Consider the following 11,587-nt stretch of genomic DNA (forward strand, 5'->3'; position numbering starts at 1 on the left):
TCTGTTTGCCCATATGGAGCCATACCGAGTTTCAAAGCTTCATCTTAAATACATCTGGAATTAAAAAATTAATATTGATCTTTAAATGGTGAAAAGTGGTCATGCATGCAGTACGAAAAAAATTAATTTCTCTGTTATTCTTCGACCAATCTTAATAAATTAGGTATCATTGGAATCGTGAAAAAATTTGTAAATTTTCTGTAAAATGGACGGTTTTCGAGATATTCGCCATCAAAAATTTAAAATGGTCGCCATTTTGAAAAATTTCAACAAAAAATTTTTTTTTTATTTTTTATAGTTGAGTCTTTATAGCATAAATATTCATGCCAAATTTCAGATCAATACAACATTTCGTTCTTGAGATAAAAATTTTCAAGTGAAAAAAACAAAATGGCAGCTATAAGGATAACCGCTGAGTTTTGGACACTTCAAATATGACATTTGTAGTCTCCTAGCATCCAGGTACAATACCCTGACATTCTCGACACTACTTCTGAAACACCCTGTATAACGAATTATACAGTTACAAGATAAGTCATCGCCTGATATTACTACGAAGAGGGATAGAAAAGAGTGATAGGTTTTAGAAATAAATTGTCAATGGTCTTGTTAAGAATAGCCTACATGTGGGGATCCATCAGAACAATAACCATTGTTTGAAAACCCAGACAGCTCTGCGTAGTACAGTCCGTCCAAGAACTATACCTTTTGGAAGTGTCAGAGATTCGATGTGTCTGACTTTGTCGTGTCTGTACGAATGTAAAAGTGTCCGGTTTTGGCGCCTAACGCACACGCCAATTCGAGACTCTTTCAAAACAGTCTTTCCCTGTCGCTGGCGTACGGTGTCGATGGATGAGATAGTCGCTGTCCACTCCTGTCAGGTTCTGGGTGTGTCGGAGGACTAAGGTGGCGCGTTCCCCCTTAACCTAGCTCCGCAGTGCAGGCTGGATGCTTGTCTGACTCGGACTAGGCGCTGAGACAGCAAATAATAGCAGCGTTGGTGGGAATGCGAGCGGCCGCAGTAACGTCTTCCACCCAGCAATGTTCGGCGTAGTTCTGCCTAGTGGACAGACGAAAGATCAAACCAGTCGGTTATTTGATCCCTCCAGCCAGGCTCAGCCAAGCAGCCGAGACAATAGAACAATGGAGTGACGGTCTTATTCGCGTTCATCAGCAGTTTTCTTTCTCACGATTATTTTGATTTTTGTGCTACCTATAATCAATAATAACTCCAGTCACCAGTAAAAAGTTTCCAGAAACGTGGTGTACTTCCATATTAATGACTTTTCATGATGATTTTTAATTATTTAAATATATTGTTAACATTCTGAGCCTTCAGGCTAAACTTGGGGTCGCTGAGAACGAATCTGCAATCAGAATTTCTCTATCACGAAAAATAACGAAAAAAACCCAGCTGTTGATCTTCCGGCAACCGTTAACAGTCATCCTGCAATGCGGCCGAAATACCTCCAAGTCAGACACCCATCTCAAATGACAACAACGCCAAGCTGTGAGAAACCATCCTGCACTGCGGCGCTAGGTTTAAAGAGATATCTTTAAGGTCTGCATCTTTGCATCTTTAAGGTCTTTGGGCAGTAGATGTTGGCTTCAGAGTAGGGATGGGTATCGATACATCGATGTTTAAAAACATCGATGTTTCAACATCAAACATCGATGTTTTTAACATCGATGTTTACTGTTCGATGTTTTTCACTTATCGATGGTTTTACCTAGACATCGGTCATCCGATGTTTTCCCCAACTAAAAAGTAAAAACAATTCTAATTTTTAATTTGATACAAGTTTTTTTTCTATTTTTTTGTTTGAAGAGGATTATCTTGAGAGCAATAAATAATAGTAACAGAATTACAATCATTATCTCTATCATATTTAGTGTAGTATTCTGTTTAGTGTTTTTTGTGAATATAGATCACTCTTGTGAAAGATCTCGCATAAGTTTTGATTTCCTGCAGATTGCTATTTTTATTTTTCAATCAGGCTCTCTGTATTTTTATGTGAGACTGTTGGATACTCTTGAAGATTTACATTACTTCTGTGGCCCGTGTCAAGGTTAGATAGTTAGTTATTTAGAATTGAATAAGAGGTCGGATTCTTCGTTTCTTAGAAAGAAAGAGTTTTTTCTTGCTACAATTATTTCCTCAACATTTGTTTAACACTAATTAATCTAGCTCTGGAAAAGAGGTCCTCGTATTGTGAGGAGTGCAGATATCCATATGAAAATACTTAATCCATTTTCATTTCCTAAAAAATCTATCAGACATTGAATGAATACGATATGCGTATCAATGATTGCTAAAATTAGCTTAGGGTGAAATTTCAAGACCGAGTCCTCAAGGATATCCCGAGAGGTTTCAGACTAACCATGAAGATGACAAATCTTGTGAACTATAGTTGATGTATCTTTCTAGTCACAACCTGACTTCAATTATTCGAAAGACTGTTACTTGAATACCACAAGTCCAAAATTGCTGTGATTCCAGTCAGTAACTGTTGAAAAATTGGAACAATAGCTCCAGATGAAATTGTAGTCACTTTAGAAGCTCTTTTTGTGCTCTACAATCTGAGATCAGGTATAGCGATCTATCTCATATTCCAGGTACACCTGACAACAATGCTCCTTGTATTGTGAAAAACGCCTAATTTTCAGCTTCAAGCATCATCACCAACTACATTGTCCTCACATTGATATTTAGCACAACGACATAAGTTCTTGAGATTATGTTCTATGAGAATCACCCGTTAGATGCACTTCATTTCAGTATTTCCTAGTGGAGAGGCGCGCTTAAGGACACCTCAAGGATCAAAATTTCAAACACATAACTTTTGACACAATCCTCAGATTTCATCGTACTACACTTCATCCTTCTCGGTTCGTCACGGCGGTTCAAAATCATGCATAATAAGTCAAATTCGGTCGAAAAATGGAAAATTTATTGTTGAGTGTACTTAAGCCCATATTCCAATACACAGAAAATGATCAATTTCTATATTCAAAGTTGCATGTATTGTGAAATACTTCTGATAAAATTTCCAAATCTAGTGAGAATGTGGAAATTGTCCCCCTCTACCCCCTCTGAACCGCCTTGGTGAGCCGAGAAGAATGAAGTGTAGTACGATGAAATCTGAGCATCGTGTCAAAAGTAAATTATAAGTGTTCTCACTAGATTTGGAAATTTTGTCGGTAGTATTTCACAAGACATGCAACTTTGAATATAGAAATTGGTCATTTTCTGTGTATTGGAATATGGGCTTAAGTACACTCAACAATAAAGTTTCCATTTTTCGACCGAATTTGACTTATTATGCATGATTTTGAACCGCCGTGACGAACCGAGAAGGATGAAGTGTAGTACGATGAAATCTGAGGATTGTGTCAAAAGTTATGTGTTTGAAATTTTGATCCTTGAGGTGTCCTTAAGCGTGCCTCTACTAGGAAATACTGATATTAAGTGCATCTAACGGGTGATTCTTACCCATGAACTTATGTCATTGTGCGAAATATCAATGTGAGGACAAAGTGGATGGTGATGATGGTTGAAGCTGAAAATTAGGTGTTTTTTTCCACAATACAAGGAGCATTGTTGTCAGGTATACCTGGAAATCTATATGACATAGAGCGCTCTACCTGATCTCAGATTGTATAGCACAAAAATACGCCTAGAGGGATTTTGAAATATACATCTAAATTGTAACAATCGGAAGATATTGTTGATTAAAAACTAAAATTCATCAAAGTTGATTTTTTCTTCAAATTTTACTCATTTTTGAAAAATTATAACAAAGTACTCATTAGAGATAGAGAGTTCCGAGTGATCTCATTTTTTTCAGAATTATATAATCTGGGAGAGATTTGGCAGAAATAGCTGAAAACTGGAAAATGAGCCGAAAATACGAGTTTTTTGGGCTATCTTGTATCTAGCACAAGGAAATCTTGCATGAAGAAATTGGTTCTGGACTTCTCTTATGTACCCAAATAATATATTAAAGAATCAGAACTGCAATATAAATTGCAAGCACACCCCCTTTTTTTATGTCTATATTGACTGGACTAATAGTATCATCCATAAAAACGTAGGGCGATAAACGATGTTTAAAAACATCGATGTTCAAAAACATCGATGTTTACTGTTCGATGTTTTTCACTTATCGATGTTGGGATGGAAAAAACATCGATGTTCAAAACATCGATGTTTTGTCTTTCGATACCCATCCCTACTTCAGAGGCTAGACTTCCCAGCGTGTCTATTCTACAGTATAACTGGTCTAAGGGTACATTTATGTCGGAGCTGCGATTAGTGATAAAAGCTGCGATTCTAGCAAGGCGTAGATAATACCAACGTGCTTTCTAATAGGCCTGTTTATGTCGGAGCTGCGATGAAAATCGATCTTGGGTCCAGACCCAAGCTAGTATCAAAGCTAGTATCGAGGCTAGTATCGAGTTGTAGACTACAAAGTACAAACATGGACCAATATTTTTTCATGATTTGGGTTGATTTATATGTGGAGTTTCGTAAGCAAGTGACATTTTCTTTACTTCATTAAACTATTTCTTATTCAATTACAAAATTCTATCTTATTGTCAATGATAATAATGAAACATAATATAGACCTTGATGTATGCATTTCAAGAATAAATTCAATTGTTTCTATCTTATCAAAAAATATAACTTTCTTGTATAAACCTACTTACCTTAATGTTAGCATTGATCGCTCCTCTGCCATGATAGGACTTATGTGATAATTATTCCAGTATTTTTGGAAACTCTCGTCAAAATGTAGTCGAAAGTTTCTATTTCCATTCTCATATAGTCAAAAATTTTTTTTGGATGCTGTCTTAAATCTTTATACAAATGATGATACTCCCCAAATACATTCCTCTCCACATTGATAGGATGTGCATAATATTCACGTTCTCTACAACCTAGTAAGTAATGCTTTACTGTATTCGATGCAAAAATAAAATCTTCATCGGAATCACTCATTATAGCATACACAAATTGTTTTTTCAAAACATGAACTCTCGAATCAAGCTTTAAGCACGACTGTCGGCATGAACAGTCGATAGAAGCTGAGCGCTACTCCCTACTAGCATCGCTTCTCTCATCGTTGCTAGAATCGTTTATCACAGCTCCGACATAAAACGTACCCTAAGATTTGAAATGGGTGAAAAGGTCTAAGCTCAGATTAGGAAACATAATAGAGGTGTCTGTCATTGAGTCAACTGAATTCAATACCTGAACCAGAAATTTGATCAACTCATGATATATATATATATATATAATATATATATATATATATATACATCTTCCTATTCAAGTGGCAGCCGCCTGTAAAGCATACGTGTGGCAGCCACTCTTAGGAGTGGAGTATATGTCGTTTTTATGGTGTATAATGTCTTAAAACATCGAATTTAGGTCCGAGATCTACTTTTTATTGTCATAATATCAATAAACAAAAAGTTTGCTAACATTGCAAAATTGTCCTATAATAATGGCAGCCGTCAACTTCCCAAATTTATGGCAGCCGTGTATATTTTTGTATGTTTCCCCATGATGCCCAACAAGTGGCAACAACTGGTGACTTATGGCAGCCAGCAACGTTGCCAATTTTACCATCATAGATTACAAATTCATTCAGCCGGTTTTGCATCAACTCTGTTGGAACTAGATAAGGACCAGCTGTCCATCACCCCACAACTCCACTCCCTCTGCTCGAACTAAACGATCACTGCACTGGGAGGGGGATCTTTCTCTGTCTACACCAGGCTAAAACATTCACTCTCATTCATTCTCTCTCATACATATCGCGCGCGCGCGTACCTGAAGTCTTTTTCTCTCAATCCTATACTTTCCCTCTATCTCACATAAGCCCACACGTCAATACAGTACTTCTCTCTCACAATCTTGTTCAACTACTCTCAATTACTATCTATCATTGCAAAAAGAGTAATTAGTGATAATTCGCTTGACAGCATGCCTTAATCTCATTCAAGCAATACAGACAGTTTAAAATGAATAATTTCATTATAGAACAACAAGAGCTGAATACTCACAATCGATTATATCTGGCTAATTAGGAATGTTATTGAATAATGACTATCGAAGTGTATAACGGTTTCAGAGGAGTCTCGCTTAAATTGTTCAAAAGCTATCTGAGTAATAGAACCCAGTCCCTAACCATAAATGATCAATCTAGTGTAACTATCCTTTGTAGATAATACTGCAGCTATTTTTCACGGTAATTCATGAAATGAAGTTCATACTATAGCTGAACATAATATGCTTTTAATTAAGAAGTGGATAGATAAGAATACCTTATGTTAAATATTGAAAAAACTTATTACATAACTTTCTCTGCAAATAGAGTAGGGCAGCCCAACGAGAATCAAGATTTGAGACTCCATTCTCAGTGCAATTTAAATTTGGGTAATTGTGATTGTCCCACCATTAAAAAAGTCACTAATACTAAGTACTTGGGAATCATAATTGATGAAAACCTTAAATGGGATGTTCATATTAAATACATATATGTAGAAAAAAGAGATATTTATCTTTTAAATTTTACCAAGTTAACAGAATTCTTAATAAGAACCACCTGAAAATGATCATATCATGCTCTAGTCAAGTCAATTCTGCAGTACCTATGGCATAGTTGTTTGGGGAGGCTGTTTCAACTGTCATATTGCTGAATTATTTTTAGCACAAAAACTGATAATTAAAAGTATATTAAGCAAACCCAGGTTCTATCCAACGGATATGGTTTTTAGTGATTTTGAGGTCATGTCTATACGTCAATTATACATAAAAACCGTAATTGAGTACTTAATAAAATATAGATCAGATTTTCCTCTCACATTGAACTCTATACTAATTTTTTATAATCTAAGGGCCACTGCTAACAAATATGTAACCTATAACACTAATATTGAATGTATAAGGAGGCAGTTAATTCACATAGGTACTAAAATAATAAACCTTATTCCAAATCACTCTCTCATGGACAATAAGATCAGCAAAAAAATTAAACTGGATATAAAAAACTGGACATACAGTAATTTCCTCTTCCATTTAGATACCTATATAAGACTCAAGATTTTTGCTCCAGCTTTGTTTTTTCATTATTTTTTTTTCATTTTTCAGTGGACTTGCTTACCTTCATTTTGCGTACCTATTCCTCTTTTTTTCTTCCTTCCCCCATTTCTCCCTTCCCTTTTTTCCTCATCACTTCTCTCTTCTCTTCTTTGCCAGCCTATTACATAGGAAACCATAGTTGGCTAGGTATCTTCCTTTCTTTTTTCTCTTCTCCAACACACCCAACCACAAAGCCCACGGTTTTTTTATATTTGTAACATTTTATTGTATTTTATTTGTTTTGTAATTCTTGGTAATTTTGTTTTGTTTTGTGTGTTTTAATAAATTGGAAATTGAAATTGAATTATTACTTCTTTATTGATAAACTGTAGCCTATTGGAAATTGCAATCATACCTACATTAATCGAATTCTTTTCATTCTTCTCTCTATGAATCTGTGCGATTCTTCTCGAATAATAATAAACAATAATAATAAAACAATATTATATAAGCTACAGTAGTTATTTTATTCACCAAGCACTGTTCACCAGTGTTGGTATACATAATAAATATAATCTAATGATCTAATCTAAATTTTTGTCTTTGAGTGGATTATTTTTTTTTGTACCATACATACAATAGCCTAGTCTATTATAATCAATAAACCTAAATAATCAATAATCATAAATATAAATAATACTAGCAGGTAACCTATGCTCTGCAAGGCTATTGTTAAAGCACGGGATAGATTGAATTCAGCTTTATAGTTCTTGACTTTAATCAAGCAGAAACCAAAAATCCCTATTAAAATGAATGACAAATAGAATTATCATTGTGATTAGTGCCTCACACTTTCAAATTCATCCTCCAACAGAACAAAATAAAAGAGCTTTATATTTTGTTAATGATTTCCAAGATTTCAGAGCCTTTGTGATCAGAATCTTCAAAGCCTTGATCAGTATTTATAATTTTTAAGTATCGACGAATTGCTTTAAATTCAGCCAAATCTTGCTCGAAATTAGTGAAGATTTGTCTAGTCTCAACAAATGGATTCACAGCGCTTTTATTTGTTTTATTGGAAGGAGTTCAGCATATAAACTATTAACTAAACACGGCAAGTTCTCAGAATTTAATACGCACGTAGTACCGCATCAAAACTTCGGAGCATTCGCGTCGGTGTGCACCTGCTATTAACAATAACAATCGCTCGCCAATCGCCAAAGTTGTTGACTAAACAACTTGAATAAACGGGAATGATTTAGATCTCCAAATTTTGCACATAGATTCTAAAAATATCAATCTCGTGCACCTGGAAGCCCAAATTTTAATTTTCCTTCTAGATTTTTCAGAATTAATGTTTAAATTTTTCATTAATGGTACATTCGATTTCATTAAAAAATCACCAAATCATATGGTCGAAATTAAAAAATGAACATCTGTTTCTATATTGCTTTCTACCTGAAAAACATAGATTCACAAAGAGTTTCAAAGAGATTCAAAGAATTTATCAGAGATTGACAATGGTGTAATAACCGAAACCGGTCTTTCTAATTATCAATAAATCCGTGGTTTTTTGACAATTTCTTAGTCTTTTTCATTCAATAGTTTTGATCTTCGTTTTCCTAATGCAATGTTTAGGCCTACACGTGGCATGGATTATTAATTTTTCAGCTAGAACAATTTTTGAGACAAAGTGCTAAATAAACGTCTACAGTTTCATCAATGCTGTAACGGAAATATGAAAACGCATGCAGTTAATATGTCTTTGAATGAAGGTGTTGTTATTTACATAAAGAAATTATATTCTTCCATTTTCATTTAATTAAAATTTCAAAATTATTCGAGCCCTGATAGAATGACTGACTCACTGTACAGTCAGTCGAAAATTTTAATATTGGAATGAGGGGTATTTTGGCAAGCTGAGCAAAAAAATTAGGTCATATGCACCTTTTCGTTATATCTATCTTCAAATGAAAAATGAGTTTTGTGGGTTGTCAAAACTCCCTCTGAAAGGGAAACTACTCAACTTATTCTATCTTTTCGTAAAATAACAATGATCATCCATCAATCTATTATCTTCTGTACTATAATGATGCTTAACCGAGGGTGGTTATAGACCAATTTTAAATTCTTCAAGATTTGATTACATCACGTTTTCAGTTTGTCAAGTTTTCAATTATTTGTCATGCTTCCAGTTTGTATGGAAGCAGCAGAAGATTTCTCTTAAAAGGGAAATTAGAAGATAGTTATGATTGGGGATCCTTTTCGAATGATAAAAACAGGTTTTCCGTCACACCCAAATTTTTTCCGCCATTCTCAATCCAACTTCTTTTTTTAATTGAAAGGTGGTCATACTGATTTACTTGAAATGCAGCATATAAATTCTTAATCAACCGAGGATTCTTATAGGCCTATTTTGAATTCTTCTAGATTTCATTACGTCAAGTTTGAAGAAAGTCCCTTGTGAAGCACGGGTTACCTGCTAGTATATAATATTACAATAGTTATAACTTTAGTATTATCTCCCCAAATTTATTTTATTGATATATTGTTGTATTGGAAATATAAAGATTAGATTTTTAATATTGTATGACAAAATATATTTATTGTATATATATATTTCGGCGGCGCCCTCAATTTTGCCGCCCTCAGACAAGAATCTTATTTACCTTCCACCAAGACAACGTAGCCCTTAGAACTTAGAAATTAAGAATTTAAATCTTATCAGCAATCGTGAAAATCTTCAATGATAACCTCCGAAAAAATAGAAAAGAGCATATTAAAAAAGTTTGAGTTTCAAACAAATAACCAAATAAATACCAGAGAAGAAACAAGCCTATTTAGAGATTGAAATTTTTATTATGATGTACATTAGTCATTGAAAAATACTTGTGAGTTACAAACAGAATCTAAAATAGACCAATAGAGAGCCTCTGCGAGCGATAATCACCCAATCAACTAAAAGCGCGCCAAAGACTATTTGAGCCGGGAAATTCAAAACCGGTCTTACGGAGTCAAATCGCCCGAACAGTTTTTCGGATCTGGAGGGGAAAGGAGCCATGGAAAAATTCTACAAAAAAACAGGAACATTTATCTTAACATTAGTGTCCTTCCCATAAATTTTCAAGTCAATCTGTCAACAACTAAAAAAGTTATTGTGATTTTTCGAATTTCATGTCTTCAAACGATCAAAGTACAATAAATTCCGTGTAACCTACATAGATGTTGGACACAATTAGAACTACTCATTCCATTTTTATAAAAAAGTGATTATTCAATGGTATTTTGGAATTTCTGAACGCAGGATTATGTTTCTAGAGAGTTCCTTCATACATTTAACATATCAGTTGAGTTTTAAATCGCACAGTTCTTCCGTAATTAACACTTATATTTTATACACGCGTATATTATTGACAATGATATATACGCTTTCAAGATGTATAATTTGAATACTTCTAATTTAATTTACTACATGAATCAATAATATTTCAGTGGATTCGTGAATATTTCATTGTTTAGGTATTTGCCTTACTTTTATTCAATAATTTGAGAATAGTAAGAGGGTCTTACTTAATATTACGACTTACTGCATTCGACTAATTATTTTATTATAAACTATTAGTTACTTTCTTGTGAAGTCAATCAATGCAATGAACACCCAGCATTTTCACTGTGGTGTGGAAGGAGGAGGAGTAGGTGGAGGAGTAGGGTTAGGAGGAGGAGGAGAAGTAGATGCAGGAGGAGTAGGTGGAGGAGGAGGAGAGGAGGAGGAGGAGGAGGAGAGGAGGAGGAGGAGGAGAGGAGGAGGAGGAGGAGAGGAGGAGGAGGAGGAGTAGGTGGAGGAGGAAGAGGAGGAGGAGGAGAGGAGGAGGAGGAGGAGAGGAGGAGGAGGAGGAGGAGGAGTAGGTGGAGGAGGAGGAATAGTTGGAGGAGGAGAAAGAGTAGGGTGAGGAGGAGGAGGAGTAGGTGGAGGAGTAGGGTTAGGAGGAGGAGGAGAGGATGAGGAGGTGAAGGAGGATTAGGTGGGGAGGAGGAGGAGTAGGTGGAGGAGGAAGAGGAGGAGGTGGTGGAATTGAGGAGGAGGAGGAGGAGTAGGTGGAGGAGGAGGAATAGTTGGAGGAGGAGAAAGAGTAGGGTGAGGAGGAGGAGTAGGTGGAGGAGGAGGAGGAGGAGGAGGAGGAGAAGTAGATGCAGGAGGAGTAGGTGGAGGAGGAGGAGGAGGAGGAGGAGGAGTAGGTGGAGGAGTAGGGTTAGGAGGAGGAGGAGAGGAGGAGGAGGAGGAGAAGTAGATGCAGGAGGAGTAGGTGGAGGAGGAGGAATAGTTGGAGGAGGAGAAAGAGTAGGGTGAGGAGGAGGAGTAGGTGGAGGAGGAGGAGGAGGAGAGGAGGAGGAGGAGGAGGAGGAGAGGATGAGGAGGTGAAGGAGGATTAGGTGGGGAGGAGGAGGAGGAGGAGGAGGCTTGAGTTACTATTCATCTCAAGTTTATAAACACTTCAA

The sequence above is a fragment of the Nilaparvata lugens genome, chromosome 3, assembly GCF_014356525.2.
Source record: "Nilaparvata lugens isolate BPH chromosome 3, ASM1435652v1, whole genome shotgun sequence".
In the NCBI taxonomy this organism is placed as follows: Eukaryota; Metazoa; Arthropoda; class Insecta; order Hemiptera; family Delphacidae; genus Nilaparvata; species Nilaparvata lugens.